Raw genomic sequence first — 15,770 nt, 5'->3', positions numbered from 1 at the left:
CCAATTTTGAAAATGGGTAAAAGATCTGAATAGACATTTCTCAAAAGAAGACATACAAATGGCAAACAGGCATATGAAAAGGTGCTCAACATCATTGTTCATCAGAGATACCCAAATTAGCACTACAATGAGATATCTCATCCCAGTTAAAGAAGCTTTTATCAAGGCCGGGCGCGGTGGCTCAAGCCTGTAATCCCAGCACTTTGGGAGGCCGAGACGGGCGGATCACGAGGTCAGGAGATCGAGACCATCCTGGGTAACACAGTGAAACCCCGTCTCTACTAAAAATACAAAAACTTAGCCGGGCGAGGTGGCAGGCGCCTGTAGTCCCAGCTACTCGGGAGGCTGAGGCAGGAGAATGGCGTGAACCCGGGAGGCGGAGCTTGCAGTGAGCTGAGATCCGGCCACTGCACTCCAGCCTGGGTGACAGAGCGAGACTCCGTCTCAAAAAAAAAAAAAAAAAAAAAAAAGAAGCTTTTATCCAAAAGATAGACAATAACACATGCTGGCAAGGATGTGGAGGAAAGGGAACCCTCAAACACTATTGGTGGAAATGTAAAGTAGTACAACCACTATGGAGAACTGTGTGGAGGTTCCTCAAAAAAACAAAATAGAGCTGCCACACAATTCAGCAAACTCAATGCTACGTATACACACAAAAGAAAGGAATTCAGTGTATCAAAGAAATATCCACTCCCATGTTTATTGCAGCAGTTATTCACAATTGCCAAGATTCAGAAGCAAACCAAGATTCAGAAGCAACCATCCACCAACAGATGAATGGATAAAGAAAATGTGGTACATATACTCAGTGGGGTATTATTCAGCCATGAAAAAGAATGAGATCCTGTCATTTCAACAACATGGATGGAGCTGGAGGTAATTATGTTCAGTGAAATAAGACAGGGACCGAAAGACAAAGTTCACATATTCTCAGTCATTTGTGAGAGAGAAAAATTAAAACCATTGAATTCATGGAGATAGAGTAGAAGGATGGTTACCAGAGGCTGGGAAAGGTACTGGGGGGCTGGTGGAAAGGTGGGGATGGTTAATGGGTACAAAAATAATAGAAAGAATGAATAAGATCTAGTATATGATAGCACAACAGGGTGACTGTAGTCAACAATAATTTAAAAATACTAAGAGGGTATTTTGCATTTTAAAATAACTAAAAGGGTATCTAATCCCAACACTTTGGGAGGCTGAGGCAGTTGGATCACTTGAGGCCAAGAGTTTGAGATCAGCCTGGCCAACATGGTGAAACCCCATCTCTACTAAAAATATAAAAATTAGCCAGTTGTGGTGGCACGTGCCTGTAATCCCAGCTATTTGGGAGGCTGAGGCATGAGAATTACTTGAACCCGGGAGGTGGAGGTTGCAGTGAGCTGAGATCATGCCACTGCACTCCAGCCTAGGTGACAGAGTGAGACTCTGTCTCAAAAAAAGAAAGAAAGAAAAGAGGGAGAGGAAGAAAGGAAGGGAGGGAGGGTATAATTAGATTGTTTTTAACACAAAGGGATACCCCATTTACCCCGATGTGATTATTATGCATTGCATGCCTGTCCCAAAATATCTCATGCATTCCATAAATATATACACATACTATGTGCCCACACAAAAAATATTTTTAATTAAAAATGAAAATAAAAAATTAGCTAGCCATGGTGTTGGACACTTGCAGTGTTACCTACTCAAGAGGCTGAGCCAGGAGGATTTTTTTTTTTTTTTTTTTTTTTTGAGACAGAGTCTTGCTCTGTTGCCCAGGCTGGAGTGCAGTGGTGCGATCTTGGTTCACTGCAAACTCCGCCTCCTGGGTTGATGCCATTCTCCTGCCTCAGTCTCCCGAGTAGCTAGGACTACAGGCGCCCGCCACCACGCCCAGTTAATTTTTTGTAGTTTTTAGTAGAGACGGGGTTTCACAGTGTTAGCCAGATGGTCTCGATCTCCTGACCTCGTGATCTGCCCACCTTGGCCTCCCAAACTGCTGGGATTACAGGCGTGAGCCACCACGCCTGGCCTATGCAGGAGGATTCTTTGAGCTCAAGAATTTGAGGTTATGGTAAGCTAGGCTTGTGCCAGCCTGGGTGACAGAGCAAGACCTTGTCTCAAAAAATAAAAACAAAATAATAAAAATAAAATATTTGATATGATTTGTTTCCTTTATAATTCTATACATTTTACTTTTAATGTATCTAGAAACATTATTCTTAGAAGAGGTTCATAAACTTCACCAGACTGGCAAAGGGGTCCGTGGCACAGAGCAGGTTAAGAAACCTGCTAAGGTCTCATCAGTGTGGGTCTAAGCTGTGCTCCTCAGCATGAAGTTGCTGCCGTTCACCATAAATATGACTCATGCATCAAAGACCTGCCAAAACATGGGACTCAATGGAACATGGTTGCCTGGAAACTAAAGCCCGATCAGGTTGTTCCTTTTTTTTTTTTTTTTAAAGGAAAGAAAGCATCTGATGCCTGTAGAAGGCTGACCATGGTCTCCTGGCTCCTACATACCTCAAAAGACCACCCCCAGGAATTTCCAGCTCCCAGCAGGGAGCGCCCTCTTTCCTCCCCTGCACATTGTGGTCTGCCGCTGGGGGGTGGCGGGACGGCTGGGGGGTGGCGGGACGGGGGATCAGCACACTTAGAAATAATCATAATATGGCCAGGTGTAGTGGCTCACCCCTGTAATCCTGGCACTCTGGGAGGCTGAGGCAGGTGGATCACCTGAGGTCAGGAGTTCGAGACCAGCCTGTCCAACGTGGCAAAACCCCATCTCTACTTAAAAAAAAAAAAATTAGCTGGGCATGGTGGCGGGCACCTGTAGTCCCAGCTACTCGGGAGGCTGAGGCAGGAGTATCACTTGAACTCATTGGGGGGGAGGTTGCAGTGAGCCGAGATGGCATCACTGCACTCCAGCCTGGGCATCAAGAGCTAAACTCCATCTCAAAAAAAAAAAAAAAAAGAAGAAATAATCATAATAATTCTCCCTTTCCCCCAATATTTATTAAGTCCTCCCTTTATATAGGGCTATGTGCTGGGTGCTAGTATATTACGATGAGCCTCAGTTTCCTCATGAACTCATAATAATACCTCACTTCTCACTGCACTTCCCAAAGTACTTTCATACCTCCCATTTAATTCTCACCCCTTGAAGTTGATATCGTAACAATCTTTGTTTTACAAATGAAGACGCTGAGATTCAGTAAGGGAAGAAACATTCCCCTAGCAAGTGTCAGAGCCTGGGCGTGAAAACGAGTCCTCCGCGGCTGCTTCTGTGGGTGTGGGGACGCCCCCCGAGCCACCGCTGGAACCAGTTTCTCTGCCGGATGCCCGCTGTGACCCGTGGCATGCCCTGCCGTGGAGGCTGGTTGGATGAGTGTGGCTTGTGGCCTCACCAGGGCCCTCGCTTCCCTAGTTAGCCCCATGAGACCAGGGTCAGACGTGATGGTAACAATGGACATCTGGCAGCTTGGAACAGCTCGTGGAGCGTGTCCTCACCGATGCTCTGGAGACTGGCTCTCTTCACAAGCTACGTGGAGAGAAATCCTCAAGACGCACTGGGAAGCCCCTATCCCACAGCAGCGCACGGGGCACCTGAGGGTCTGGGGCGGCAGCCCGGGCCTCTGGAAGGTGCACCATGGGGGACGGGCCACATTTCTCAGGCCCTATAGCAGTCAGGGGCAAACATCCTGTAAGACCCCCCCAGTTCCTTTTGCTTCTCAGGTTATCTTCTTCTTCTTCTTCTTTTTTTTTTTTTTTTTTTGAGACTGAGTTTCACTCTTGTTACCGAGGCTGGAGTGCAGTGGTGTGATCTCGGCTCACTGCAACCTCCGCCTCCCGGGTTTAAGCGATTCTCCTGCCTCATCCTCCTGAGTAGCTGGGATTACAGGCGCCACCACGCCCGGCTAATTTTGTATTTTTAGTAGAGATGAGGTTTCACCTTGTTGGCCAGGCTGGTCTCAAACTCCTGACTGAAGTGATTGGCCCACCTTACCTCCCAAAGTGCTGGGATTTCAGGTGTGAGCCACCGTGTCCAGCCTGCATCTTAGGAGTTTCTCCTTGTTGCCCAGGCTGGAGTGCAGTGACACGTTCTTGGCTCACTGCAATCTCTGCCTCCTGGGTTCAAGTGATTCTCCTGCCTCAGCCTCCTAGTAGCTGGGATTACAGGCCCCCACCCTCAGTCCCAGTTAATTTTTTGTATTTTTAGTAGAGATGGGGTTTCACCATGTTGGCCAGGCTGGTCTCAAACTCCTGACCTCAGGTAATCCACCCGCCTTGGCCTCCCAAAGTGCTGGGATTACAGGTGTGAGCCACCATGCCTGACTCTCAGGGAACCTTCTAATTGCAGTTTATTTCCCTGAATTCTGACCTCTCGTGGTTGACTTCTGTGGATGGATTATCTCTGTCAATGTTGCTGGAGTGGAAGGTAATGTTGCGTTTAAGGAGACTCCCACGTGAAGTGTCCGGCTGTGAGATAGATGCTGTCACGTTGCATGGAAATATGAACGCTTTGCATTCCTTATAGAAATTCCAGGTACCAACCCCATACTTTTTTGTGGAAACAATTCCTGTGGTAGTTTTAAAATCTGGATGTCAAAGAAAACCAAGTCTTATTTTTTCAGCTTCTCAGCAGCTTCCTGCCTGAAAAGACGCAGTGCTAATGATTTAATTTGCAGACCTTGAGGAATGTTCCAGTTACAAAGGGTGTTAAGTATTCTACTATGAAGAGGTAAAAATTTTAAAATCTATTTGTGCTACTTTCCAGAAATGTTTTTCAAAGTGCAACCTGAGAACTTGTGCTGTTTCTGTCTCTGAGATACCAGGTGAGCAATTCACACTTAATAGATTTTGTCACAGAGATTTTCTCTGTTCTTGTAAATGCTTTTGTAGGCTGGGAAAGCTAAAAATAGAGCTGAAGATAACATTCATCACCTAAAATATACATAATTCTAAAGGTCCGCTGGGTGCAGTGATTTCAGGGCTGGCAATTCTCTGCTGAATGCCGGCTGTTCTGATAAGCCTCTAGATCGTTCAGGTGACAATATGCTCGGCACTTAGCACTGTCGGACATTTAAATTCACATTATCTGGTGATTGAGGCGATGTTATGTGTGGTACTCCTCAGGGAGGAAGCGGTTCTCATTCATAGGGTGTAAGCAACCTTGGATTGGAGAAATCCAAGTTCCAGTTGGATTTTCTAGTGAGTTCCTAAATGACCTTGAGAAACTGGTTCACATGTGAGCTGAAAAATCTTAGTCTCAGCTGGGCATGGTGGCTCACACCTGTAACCCCAAGCACTTTGGAAGGCTGAGGTGGGAGGACCACTTGAGTCCAGGAGTTCCAGACCAGCCTGGGCAATATAGTGAGACTTCATCTCTAAAAAAAAAAAAAAAATTTTTTTTTTTTTTTAATTAGCAGGGCATAGTAGTATGCACCTGTAGTCCCAGCAGCTACTTGGGCAGCTGAGGCGGGAGGATTGCATGAGCCCAGGAGTTTGAGATTTCAGTGAGCCTAGGAGAGAGAATGAGATATTGTCTGGAAAAAAAAAAAGTAGTCTGTTCTGTTCAATAAAATGAATATTTCATATTTCTTGCTTGAAACAGTGTGAGTGTATTGAAGGGATAGACACCTCTGCATTTTACATAGAACCCTCCACACATCTATACAGCTTGGGTACAGTGGCAGGCACAATGGTGGGCATGATGGTGCCTTCACCCCTGAATCAACACAGCTTTCCAGCTTCTGCACCCACAGCTACCTAGCCAGAATCTCTGTCCCTATTCCAAGCTCCTGGATGACAAAGTTGTTTCTTTTTTAAAAATCTTTTTAAAGAAAAAATAGAGACAGGGTCTCACTATATTGCCCAGGCTGGTCTCAAACTGGCCTCAAGCAATCCTCCCATCTTGACCTCCCAAAGTGCTGGGATTACAGGCAGAAGCTACCAAGCTTGGCCCTGGGGGACAGAATTTCTCTGACACAGTTTGGGTTCTACCCTCTGGCCTGAGAGGAGGGGGGGTTCATTTACTAGGGAGGCTGAAGGCCTGGGGCAGTTCTAGGGGGATGAACAGGCACCGAGCTGCAAAAGAAAGCCATGACTAGGCTGCCTCTTCCAAAATCCACCATCTAGCCCCATCTCCATTGGTGGGAAAGTTCTGAAAACCTGGTTCTAACATTTTAGCTGCCGTTATCTAAACCACAGAGATTGAAGCTTTTCTTTCTTTTCAGATACAACATTACTTGCCCACATATGTTTTTCTGAGGCTGTGTTGACTGTTGAGTGTTCAGTAAGGAATGTGTTGGGCTTTCTTAAATAAAACATTTGCCAAAATAAATGCAGCCTTTGGCCCAAGTCCCTTTTGAACAAAGCAGAGTCTGGAGTGAACCACTTATCCTAGCCATTGAGGGCTCAGCCCCAGTTTATTTGAATCACCTGGATTTTCTGCCCAGCAACCTCAGGGTGGGACCCCTTCAGTGCACACCTCAAGAACTTTGAGATTTTGCCGACAGACTCACACGGCGCATTGCCCGAATTCTCCACTTGACTTTGACAGAAAAGGCTCTGGCCTAGTTATCCACAAAAGGCACCAAGGGCCTTGGTGTTGTGTGGGCTGTGTCACCACCTGCTTTGCTGCTTCGTAGTCACAGCTATACCAAGAGCCTCACGGCTGTCCTTGGACTAGACTGGCCTAGCCTGGAGCCCACATCTTTCTCCCAGGCTGGATGCTCCCTGCCCTTGAACATCAGACTCCAAGTTCTTCAGCTTTGTGACTCGGACTGGCTTCCTTGCTCCTCAGCCTGCAGACGGCCTATTGTGGGACCTTGTGATCATGTGAGTTAATACTTAATAAGCTCCTCTTTATATAGATATATTTTTATATATGTATTTATATATATTTACATATATATATGGTGTGTGTGTGTGTATATATATATCCTATTAGTTCTGTCCCTCTTGAGAACCCTAATACAGTGGCATCTAATACCAAGTCCGTATTCACACTTACCATTTCACAGCCAATTTATCTAAATCAGTAAACTGACAGGGCCCACTTGTGGTATTGGTTGTTATGACCTCAAAGTTCTGGGGGGAGAACTCAGGGCAAAGGGCAGAGGCAATGGAGGGTGGCTGTGTCTTCCCAGCCTCCTCCCCTCTGAATTTTCTCTTTCTTTCAGAAACTCTCTCTAGATTTGCTCTCCCATTACCTTATCTGGATACGAGCTGTACAGTTTGCATTTAAAACTTTGTCCCTATAACGAACTTTGGGGACTTGGGGAAGGGGGAGGTGACAAGGGGGTTGAGGGATAAGAGACTACACATTGGGTTCAGGGTACACTGCTCAGGTGCAGAGGCACCGACACCTCAGAATTCACACTGTAGAACTCATCCATGTAACCCAAAACTCACCTGTACCCCCCAAACTATTGAAAATTTCAAAATAATACTGTTAAAAAGATGACCCAGCATGGTGGCTCACGCCTGTAATCCCAGCACTTTGGGAGGCCGAGGCGGGCGAATCATGAGGTCAGGAGTTTGAGACCAGCGTGGCCAACATGGTGAAAGCCCGTCTCTACTAAAAATACAAAAAATTAGCTGGGGGTAGTGGCGGGCGCCTGTAGTCCAGCTACTCAGAAGGCCGAGGCAGGAGAATTGCTTGAGCACAGGAAGTGGAGGTTGCAGTGAGATGGCGCCACTGCACTCCAGCCTGCGCAACAGAGCGAGACGCCATCTCAAAAAAAAAAAAAAAAAAAAAAAAAAGAAAACCCAAAAATAAACAAAAATCCCATATCTGTGCCTGATTGAAATCTTCCAGACCTCCTTCTACCTACCCCTGCCTGGTGGTTTCTAGTTGTCCATCCAGGAGGGCAAGTCAAATTCCCAGTTGATCCACAAGGCAGGGTTCTAGCCACAAGCCTCTCCAGGCTAGCCTGTCATCTCTGCTCAGCTGTAGAGAATTAAGTGGCAATTGGTTGTTTAGTGTCCTCACTTGTGAAATGGGAGTTTCTTTCTACCTATCTCATAGGCCTGTTGTGAGGCTGAAATGAGATCATGTACGCAATGCCCTTACATTACTTAAAACCGCAAGAGTTGGCCAGGAGTGGTGGCTCACGCCCGTAATGCCAGCACTTTGGGAGGCCAAGGCAGGTGGATCATGAGGTCAGGAGATTAAGACCATCCTGGCCAACATGGTGAAACCCCACCTCTACTAAAATACCAAAAGTTAGCAAGGCGTGGTGGTGGCACCTGTAGTCCCCGCTACTCCAGAGGCTGAGGCAGGGGAATCGCTTGAACCTGGGAAGCAGAGGTTGCAGTGAGCCGAGATCGTGCCACTGCACTCCAGCCTGGGGGACAGGAGCGAGATTTCATCTCAAAAAATAAAACAAAAAAACCACCAGCAAGAGTTAATGAATGGAAGTGATGATGGTGGTTGTGGTGGTGGTAATTCTAACGATGCTGACTCAAGAATATGTCTCCCCTCTTCCTCATTCATCCACCCACCACCTGTGATCTTACAGGGAGGTAATCCTGCAAAGGTCTACATTATAACAATAGAAACATACTTAATGTAAGGAGGTGCAAAAGAATCCTTCTTAGGTAGAAATATGTATCTCTACGAAAATACCAAGCATGCTTCAGGGAGGTAAAAGCCTGAAGTCAGCCTACAAGTGTCAAAAAAATCCGTAGAAAGGGAAAACTCCTTTGCCATGAACAAGGGAAAAGGACTAATTTTATTTTAATCCTGAAAGAGGAGAAAAGAGAAGTAGCAGGATTAAAAGAAGTTGGTGGCCAGGTGCAGTGGCTCACACCTTCAATCCCAATGCTTTGGGAGGCTGAGGCAGGAGGATCCCTTGAGCCCAGGAGTTTGAGACCAGCCTGGACAACATAGTGAGCCCTGTCACTACAAAAAATAAAAAATAAACCAGTCTGGGCAACATAGTGAGACCCCTTCTCTACAAAAAATAAAAAATAAAACATTGGCCGTGCACGGTAGCTCATGCCTGTAATCCCAGCATTTTGGGAGGCCAAGGCAGGCAGATCACGAGGTCAGGAGTTTGAGACTAGCCTGGCCAACGTGGTAAAACCCCATGTCTACTAAAAATACAAAAATTAGCCAGGCATTGTGGTGTGTGCCTGTAGTCCCAGCTACTCGGGAGGCTGAGGCAGGAGAATCGCTTGAACCTGGGAGGCAGTTGTAGTGAACCAAGATCACGCCATTGCACTCCAGCCTGGATGACAGAGCGAGACCCTGTCTCAAAAAAAAAAAAAAAAGAGAAAAAAACCAAGTTAGCCAGGTGTGGTGGTATGCACCTGTAGTCCTAGCTACTTGGGAGGCTGAGGCAGGAGGATCACCTGAGCCCAGGAGTTTAAGGCTGCAGTGAGCTAGGATTGCACCACTGCACTCCAGCCTGGGTGACAGAGCATGACCTCATCTCTTTAAAAAATGGAGATAGGAGACCGTGCAGTGGCTCACGCCCGTAATCCTAGCACTTTAGGAGGCTGAGGCGGGTGGATCATGATGTCAGCAGTTTGAGACCAGCATGGCCAACATGGGGAAACCCCATCTCTATTAAAAATACAAAAATTAGCCGGGCGTGGTGGTGGGCCCCTGTAATTCCAGCTACTCCCTAGGCTGAGGCAGGAGAATGGCGTGAACCTGGGAGGCAGAGCTTGCAGTGAGCCAAGATCGCGCCACTGCACTCCAGCCTGGGCGACAGAGCAAGACTCCGTCTCAAAAAAAAAAAAAAAAAGGAGATAGGAAGAGTGAGAGAGGCTGGGGTTTGGCCTCCAGGGCTCCACAGAGGTAGAGAATACCTTGGGAACCATGTTTGTTGTTCTTTGGGAAATGGTTTACATTTTTGTGGTGTGAGCCCCTTATCCATTGCCACTTCCAAAATCCTTTTTTTAAATAGAGACAGGGTCTTGTTATGTTGCCCAGGCTGGCCTCAAACTCCTAGGCTCAAGTGATCCTCTTGCCTTGGCCTCTCAAAATGTTGGGATTACAGGCATGAGCCAGCCACTGCCTGGCTACTCCCTCCAAAATCTTGATGACAGTGTATGAATTTCAAAATATTTCATGCTTCCTGTGGGAGAGGGTCCTGTGAAAGTCAGAGAGGAGGTGGAGAGATCACACAGAAAGGGAATGAGGGCCAGGCACAGCGGCTTATGCCTGTAAACCCAGTACTTTGGGAGGCTGAGGCAGGGGGATCATTTGAGGTCAGGTGTTCGAGACCAGCCTAGCCAACATGGTGAAATCTCATCTCTAGTAAATATACAAAAAAATTAGCCAGTCATGGTGGTGTGCCTGTAATCTCAGTTACTTGGGAGGCTGAGACAGGAGGATCGCTTGAACTTGGGAGGTGGAGGTTGCAGTGAGCCAAGATTGCCCACTGTATTCCAGCCTGGGTGACAGAGTGAGACTCCATCTCAAAACAAAAAAAAAAAAAGAGGCTGGGCATGGTGGCTCATGCCTGTAATCCCAGCATTTGGGAGGTGGAGGCAGGTGGATCACTTGAGGTCAGGAGTTCGAGACCAGCCTGACCAACATTGCGAAACCCCGTCTCTACTAAAAATACAAAATTAGCCGGGCGTGGGGGCGGGTGCCTGTAATCCCAGCTACCTGGGAGGCTGAGGCAGGAGGATCGTTTGAACCTGGGAGGCGGAGTTTGTGGTGAGCGGAGTTTGTGCCACTGCACTCCAGCCTGGGCAACAAGAGCAAAACTCCGCCTAAAAAAAAAAAAGAAAAAATTCATCGCAATCTCAGAGGGAATGCTTTGGCGTTCCACAGGCCCTGGATTTGAGAGGCTTCCAAGCAAAGACCCTGTCCCCTGTCTGACATCGAGCTACACTAACATTTATAACATTTCAGTAGCCTTGACATACTGATGAAAGGATCTACCTGCGCACAGTAAAGAAGACAGAATCTGGCTCCCTCACAATCGTCATTATCATAGCATATGAACATTCAAGGCTGTAGTTACCCAGTGTCCTTGGATATAGAATTTACTTTCTTTTTTTTTTTTGAGACGGAGTCTCACTGTGTCTCCCAGGCTGGAGTGCAGTGGCGTGATCTCGGCTCACTGCAAGCTCCGCCTCCCGGGTTCACGCCATTCTCCCGCCTCAGCCTCCCAAGTAGCTGAGACTACAGGCGCCCGCCACCACGCCCGGCTAGTTTTTTTGTATTTTTAGTAGAGACGGGGTTTCACCATGTTAGCCAGGATAGTCTCGATCTCCTGACCTCGTGATCCACCCGCCTCGGCCTCCCAAAGTGCTGGGATTACAGGCTTGAGCCACCGCACCCGGCCTAGAATTTACTTTCCTATCATGGGAGCAAGGCCTTTCCTAGGATGCATTTATTTCATCAAAAGTTTATTTCAAAATATCTGGAGAAAACATTTGGTTCTCGTAATAAAGAATGATTTTGAAATGTTTACCTTGCAAAGTCTATATATTAGAATGCAGTCAATATCTAAACACAAATATTTTGTTCCAATTCCACAGCCTACGTTTGGCCCAGTCACCCGGGTGGTGGCAGATGTCACTGTGGGTGATCTCATTCTCTCACTTCATATCTCTGCTTACAAATGTGTCCCCATTCACGTATAGGGATGTCACTGACCCCACCTTGCTGGGGCTGAGCACCAGCTTGATCTCCTCATCCCAGGGCGTGGCTGGCACTGCTCCATCCGCACCTGGTCATATGTCAGCAGGTGTCTGAGACAGGGGCAGAGGTGAGCAAGGCAGAGGTGAAGAAGGTGACATGGGTCCCCTTGGCACCGTGCTGTCTCCTACAGAGCTCACTGACCTTTTGCCGTCCATACCACACACAAAAACAGAAGCCATCTGTTCCCTTCTAGGGCACATCTTCGCGTCCCAAGTTTTCCTGGGAGAGCTTCCAGGAGTTTGAGCTCGCCCAGCAAGTCATTACCTCTAGGCTTTCAGAAGCAAAGGCACTGCTGGGGCTCATGTACGAGAACCCACACAGGCTGGGGAGTGTTTGGAGCAGATGTGAGCAGGGCAAAAACGGAGGGGAATCCATGGCTGTGGCAGCCACCAACGATCGAGCACGGGCTTGGTGCCAGGCGCGGTCTTTAGCCCTTACGTGTCCCGTCTCATTCACTCCTCACAATGACACCATAAGAACGGCAGGAATAGGAATCCCGTGTTCTGATGGGACAACTGGGGTTTAGAGTGGGTCTACCACTCACACAAGGCCGTACTGCTAATTCAGAATTGGGTCTGAATGACCCAAAGCTTAGTTCTCAGTTGTACTATTTTTTTTTTTTTTTCCTGGATTTGGGGTACCATGAGCTGTGACCAAATCTGCTGCCACTTCTTTAGAATCCTGGGGAAGAGGAATGAAAGTTCTCACAGCACGTTATTTTATAAGGTGAACTCTTCTCCGTTTTGGAGACTCCGGGTCTCCGTGCTGTGCTGAGTTTCTGTGCTAGGACAGGGTGGCCTGAGAAGAGGCCACCGCTGCTCAGGTTTAGGGAACGTGGAGAGCTCTCCGGCTTCCGGGCAGCTCTTGGTCCAGGAGATCTTCTGAGGGATGTGCAGGAAACCCCCCACCCCGCAAAGTGCCTTATTGAGGAGGTGCTCTCCTACTCTCCTCACGGCCCTGGTAGGGTAACAACTAAAAATACAGGATGCTCAGTTAAACTGGAATTTCAGGTAAACAAATACTTTTTAAGTAGGCTGGCCGGGAGCAATGGCTCACGCCTGTAATCCCAGCACTTGGGAGGCCAAGGGAGGCAGATCACTTGAGGCCAGGAGTTCAAGACCAGCCTGGCCCACATGGTAAAACCCCGTCTCTACCAAAAATACAAGAAGTAGCGAGTTGTGGTGGTGCACGCCTGTCTGTAGTCTCAGCTATTTGGAGGCTGAGGCACAAGAATCACTTGAACCCAGGAGGCAGAGGTTGCAGTGAGTCAAGATGGTGCCACTGCACTCCAGCCTGGGCAACAGAGTGAGCCTTTGTCTCAAAAAAAATTATACATACACACACACACGTCTGTGCAACATCATTTAGGACTTACTTATATTAGAACATTATTTCTTGTTTATCTAACATTGAACTTCAGCAGGGCATCCTGTATTTTACCTGCAAGCCCAGACCCGGGGTACTCTGGGACTAGCCTGAGCAGCTGTGAATGGCAACAGGTGTCTGAAAATTCACATCTCTAGGCCAGACCTGAGGATCTGTCTGCGGCTGCCCCAACCTTCACTAGGCGACCCGGGGTGGCCTGAGAGCATCTGCAGATGCACAGGCCTGGCAGGAGCTACACAGAGACAACCATAGAAGGGCATCTTTGCATGGAGGAGGCTGGGCGCTGGGCTGCTGAGGAGGTGCCTCTTGGTGTCGTGAGGATGGAATGACCTAGCGATAAGAGAGACAAAATGAAATGCAGTTAAATGCCAGTGTCAGTGTATTAATTTCTGGAAGCCCCCATAACAAAGTACCACAAATAGGTGCCTTAAACAACTGACATTTATTTTCTCATAATTCTGGAGGCTGGAAGTCCAGTGTCAAGATGTCAGCAGGGTTGTTTTTTCCGAAGCTTCTCTCCTTGGCTTGTAGGTGGCTGCCTTCTTGCCCCGTCCTCACCTGGTTGCCCCGCTGTGAGTGCTCTCTGTCGCCCACGCTGGAGTGCAGTGGTGTGATCTCAGCTCACTGCAACCTCTGCCTCCCAGGTTCAAGCCATCCTCCTGCCTCAGCCTCTGGAGTAGCTGGGACTACAGGCATACACCACCACGCCTGGCTAATTTTGTATTTTTAGTACAGATGGGGTTTCACCATGTTGGCCAGGCCGGTCTCCAATTCCTGACCTCAAGTGATCCACCAGCCTCAGCCTCCCGAAGTGCTGGGATTACAGGAGTGGGCCCCTGTGCCTGGCCCTAATCCCCTCTTCTTATAAGGACAGCAGTAGTATTGGATTGGGGAACACCCTTACGACCTCATTTTAACTTAATTATCTCTTTCAAGGCCCTATCTCAAAATATAGCCCCATTCTGAGGCTTTGGCGGTTACTATTTCAACATATGAATTGGGGAAGGAGGCGCACAGTTCAGCCCATTACAGCCAGAGAAAGGTTCAGGGAACGTGTGGAGTGGTTTGTGCAGGGGAATAGTGCCCTGGGGACCTGGTTCATACCCACAGGGGCCACAGAAGCCAGGCTTGAATTGCAGTGGAAGGTGAGTCTGGATTGAATCTGATCAGCCTGTGATACTCTGGGAGCACGGGGTCATGGGAGGCTTGTGAGAAGCTGCAAGACCGTTTTCTGCCTGACTCCTTCCTTCCTGAGAGGATGGCACGAGATCATTTCCCATCACTTCTCGGGTTTGAGAAAGAAAAAGAAAACGTTTAATCTGAGGAATGTGAGCACCTTTAAAAGATCAGGCCCAGAGAAACATTGAAAATGTGGTAGAAGTTGCCTCTCACTCCTCCTTGAGCTAAATCATTTCCTCTTGAAGCCACTTGCTATGTGGGCTCCAGATTCAGTGATGCCAAGTAGCCATAAAATGCCCTACACTGGCACCCTCCCTCAAATGCCATAGCTCAGCAACGTGGAGCCAATCAGCATCCAGTGCCACCCCGCCCTCCAGTGAGGAGTCCTGGCAGACAACCTTGTATCAGCCCACTCCTTGTGCCTTTTGCCTTTAAAAATCTACTTGTGAAAAAAATACAAACACAAAGAAATAAAACTAAAAAAGGAGAAAAACAAAGAAAGAAGAAAGAAAAATAAAAAACTAAATTAAAAAGATAAAAACAACCACAAAAAAATGTAGGCCACGCTCGGTGGCTCACCCCTGTCATCCCAGCACTCTGGGAGGCCGTGGCCGGCAGATCTCTTGAGGTCAGGAGTTCAAGACCAACCAGGTCAGCGTGGTGAAGCCCCATGTCTACTAAAAATACAAAAACTGGCCGGGCCTGGTGGCGCACTCCTGTAATCCCAGCTACTTGGGAGGCTGAGGCACGATAATCGCTTGAACTGAACCCGGGAGATGGAGGTTGCAGTGAGCGAAGATCGTGCTGCTGTATTCCAGCCAGGGCAACAGAGTGAGATTCTGTCTCAAAACAACAACAATGACAACAACAACAATATAAATAAATAAATAAATAAATAAATAAATAAAAGCCTGTTTGTAACAAAGTTCTGATGGTGCACTCCCCAAGGCAGCCTGAAACTGTGTCCCGGGCAGCCCTCCTCACTTCGGCTCACGTAACCACTTTACATTCTATTTTATGCCTCAGCCCTTTCCTTTTAGTTCAACAGGTTCTGGTGATGTATGGGCCTTCCTCCCTTTCCCTCCCTCACGTAGGGCACAGTTGCAGGTGGTAAACTAGTGGCCGCATGGCAGCAGCTCTCCAGCAACAGCATGTGCCACCACTGGCACTGCAGTCAGCTGACCCCTTTTGCTTCAGCATTGCCTGGTGTGAGGGCCATAGGGAGCTAGCATCTTTGCCTGCTTTTCCTTTCACCATCTATATAAGTGATAACCTGAGTTAGGGCTTGTAGTTTCTACCCTCCCAATCTGTCTGTAGGCCTGGCCTTGTGCATTATACCAGGAGGCTGGAGGCGTCGACAGCCTACATACATACAAGGAGGAAGCACCCAGTGGAGAAGAGAGAAGGAGCAAATAAAACATACAGCAATTCTTTCTTTCTTTTCTTTTCTTTCCTCTCTTTCCTCTCTTTCCTCTCTTTTCCTCTTTCTCTCTTTCTTTCTTTCTTTTGATGGAGTCTCGCTCTGTTGCCCAGGCGGGAGTGCAGTGGT

General features: G+C 47.8%; 2 protein-coding genes across 2 annotated transcripts in view; both read right to left on the bottom strand.

Annotated features, from left to right (window-relative positions):
• The window catches only part of EFCAB2 (EF-hand calcium binding domain 2), a 483,350-nt gene that overhangs the window by 354,743 nt on the left and 112,837 nt on the right, over window positions 1–15,770 (bottom strand). The window lies entirely within an intron of this gene.
• LOC126951220 (cytochrome c oxidase assembly protein COX20, mitochondrial) overlaps window positions 1–15,770 on the bottom strand; it is a 213,754-nt gene that overhangs the window by 94,898 nt on the left and 103,086 nt on the right. The gene's annotated exons all lie outside the window — the stretch shown is intronic.

Source organism: Macaca thibetana, chromosome 1 (assembly GCF_024542745.1).
Source record: "Macaca thibetana thibetana isolate TM-01 chromosome 1, ASM2454274v1, whole genome shotgun sequence".
Lineage (NCBI taxonomy): Eukaryota > Metazoa > Chordata > Mammalia > Primates > Cercopithecidae > Macaca > Macaca thibetana.
This window is presented reverse-complemented; position numbering and strand designations above follow the sequence as displayed.